The following is a 3,145-nucleotide window of genomic DNA, read 5'->3' as shown; positions in this document are numbered from 1 at the left end:
GAATTAGAAAGAATTGGCCAATTTGCAAGTAAGAATGAACAAGATATAGAACATTCAACAGTGGGGATTGAAAAAGGCAACTCCTTCTTAAACTACCAACTGGAAGAGAATCCCTTGAGAAAGCTTCGAGTGACCTCTTAGTAAATAAAGTTCACCCTTTTGTCAAAGACCATATTGAGATTATGGTTTAAATACCTATTGTTAATTATCTTCAGTGGACTATCGTGCCTCAGGCAAAATTTGAGTTAAGACAAGGGGGCCAAATAAAAGTTATTAATTAGATAAAATGACTGAAGGGCAAAAATTCAAGGTTGTGGTTCTACTGAAGCCTAGAAATTCCAAGTGCCTAACCGTTAATTTCAGAGAGACGTGAAAACAAGAGACCAAAGAAATATCATTGTTTGAGTGTCTATATAAAAGAAAAACAGGATTCTTAGTGTGTTTATAAGCATACGGATAACATTGATATAAAGTAGATATGAAACCTGTTAAATTTCTGAGAGTTGTACTTCCAAAAAAAACTAGGAGTCTGTGAGTCAGACTTCAAGTGGTTGTTGGACCACCAAATATTTCCTACACAATTTCCTTTTTCCAATATTCAAGAAAGCTTACTGCAGATGCTCATTAGTTACTGCATGTAAGAAAATGAGGAAGTGAGTGGTGGGGCTGGCTGATGGTAATAGGGCTGAGCAGCTGTTCACAGAGCAAGTGAAGATGAGTGCCCGAGGACTTGGATCTCAGCTGAAGGACAGTATTCCAGTTACTGAGCTTTCAGCAAGTGGACCTTTTGAACAGCATGATCTTCTTTGAAAGGTGTGAAAAATGAACTTTTGCCCAGTCATCTTCTTGAATTATCAGAAAAAAAGTTTTCAGCCCAACCAAAATAAAATGAATTTTTCTACATTAAGAAACATTCAGGGTCTGTTTGCTTCACTATAATTACAAATGGAATTCAAGTCAGTGCAGCAAGTTCAGTGTCTTCTGTTTCTTCCAAGCTCAAACTTTTCACTGGATATTTTGAGGGATAATGATGAGACTATTGGATTTGAAGATATTTTTAATGACCTGTCACGAAGTGAACTAATGGGAAACCCATACTTGATGGTGGAATAAACTTGGTTTACTGTAACCTGTTGTGCTGTTCATGAAAATAGAGGGACTGCATGTTGTTTATAGTCATCTTTTTACTATATTTGATGTATACAACATTAAAAGTACAGACACATGAAAAAAAAAAAAAGAAAATAAAGTGCAAGTTGTTAACCAGAGAGTCTGAAAAAATTTAAAACAGTTATGGGATTGGGCACTCAAGAAGAGGTGTGAAAAATAGGGATGTTGTATAAGAACTAAACTAGAAATCTGTAACGTTGGGGCACCTAGTTGGCTCAGTTGGTGGAATGTGTGACTCTTGATCTTGGGGCTCTGAGTTTGAGTCCCATGTTGGGTATAGAGATTCTTTAAAAATAAAATCTTAAAATTTGTAATATTGCCTTTATGCTCCAATATGGAGCTCTGTGTTCTTGCCAAGAAATCTAGTCTTTCTTGGAAAAATTTAGTTAGTAGCATATCAATTAGCCATTTCAGAATTTTGTTCTGAGAATAAAATGAAAGGGAACATTCTTTAGAAATGTTAGAGTGATACAAAGAAAAACTGAGTCACCCAGGTAATCAGAGGACTGTAGTATCTATTAAACTGATACATGATGTAGCTGCCACCTAATTTGTTTAGCTCATTAGAATAGCCAGCCACCTTGTTTTGATCCTATAAGATACGTGCATCTGATTATTTTACAACTTAGTCACTGAACATTAATTTTCTAAAATATTTATTTATTTATTAAAGGGAGAGAGCATTAGTGGGAGGGATGGGGGAGACACAGCCTCCCACTCAGTGTGGAGTCCAACACGGGTCTCCATCTCATGACCCTGAGGTCAGGACCTGAGCTGAAACCAAGAGTCAGACTCTTAGGTGCTCCTCATCACTAAGTATTTTAACAAAAAACCACATCTTTTTAGATAGCTTAGTATGGTTTCTATCACCTGCAGTAGACAAGAAAACAAGAGACTATTGTCTTTCCAGATTTTTAAAAATTTTAATTATGGTAGGTGAAATAATTTATTAAGAATAAAAGTGCAATTGTAAAAATTAAAGGATTTGATGATAGAAATCTAAGGAAAGCCCAGTGGAAAACATTGTCATTTAAAGTGAATTTACATTCTGGGCACAGCAAATTGTAATTTTTTTTAAACCAGAGACTAAGTGAAGCATAAAATGTGAATGTCTGTATTTCCCCTAGTGCTTCATGAATGTTTTCTAGGCCTCTCTCAAAGGTCACAACCACTCTAAGTGGTGCCATGTCAATTAAAACTGTCTACAAATTGAAGTGCATTTTGGCATTCATTCAATTACTCTGAATAATGCAGAATGCCTGAAAGGGTCAGTCATCTTCAGGAGTCTGAATTGGGACCAATTTTCCAAGTTTGGCTTATTATTCAAATAGAGGCTATGCTGTCTTGACAAATTTAAAACAACAACTAAGTGTGTTTCTTGCCCACGCCATATGCATGTATGATGAGCTGGCCTGAGGCTTCTGCTCGGTTTCATCATAGTGCTCACTCTGGAATCCAGAATAATGTATCAACTAGAATCTGAACATTGGCAGTAACTATAGTTGAGGGAGAAAATAAATTGTCAAAACATGGTCTGGCTATTATAGTGTGTGCTAGGAAGAGACATAGCCATTTCTGTCCTCCTTTCTTTGACCACAGCAACTTACACAGCCATGTCTGAGGTACATAGTGCACAAAGCTGAAGACTCCTGTGGGTAGAACTGATGGAGTATATAATATGTCCAACACATTCAGTATTTTACAGTACAGATTTATTGCTTATATTCCAAATGACTACTGTAAATAGAATATTTTTATTTAAACATAAAGACCTAAGACTATTTACTCAAGTCATAAACAGCATTTACCAAATTGTTGACATGAGATTTAAAAAAAAAAAGCATTCCAACAGTCTGTCAACTAAAACTTTTGTTCCTAAATAATTTTTATGCTTCTCTGTTCATTCTTATGGCTACTTTATAGTTCACATGGGGAATTGATTAGGTAATTAGAAAATGCTACATGAAAAAAAAAA

General features: G+C 35.5%; 1 pseudogene; it reads left to right on the top strand.

Annotated features, from left to right (window-relative positions):
- Positions 1 to 714: 714 nt before the first annotated feature.
- Positions 715 to 1,155, top strand: LOC112914535 (proteasome maturation protein pseudogene; annotated as a pseudogene).
- The last annotated feature ends 1,990 nt before the right edge of the window (positions 1,156 to 3,145 follow it).

This window comes from Vulpes vulpes, chromosome 5 (genome assembly GCF_048418805.1).
Source record: "Vulpes vulpes isolate BD-2025 chromosome 5, VulVul3, whole genome shotgun sequence".
NCBI classification, from domain to species: domain Eukaryota; kingdom Metazoa; phylum Chordata; class Mammalia; order Carnivora; family Canidae; genus Vulpes; species Vulpes vulpes.
The sequence above is the reverse complement of the archived record's forward strand: the minus strand, read 5'-3'. Positions and strand labels throughout refer to the sequence as shown.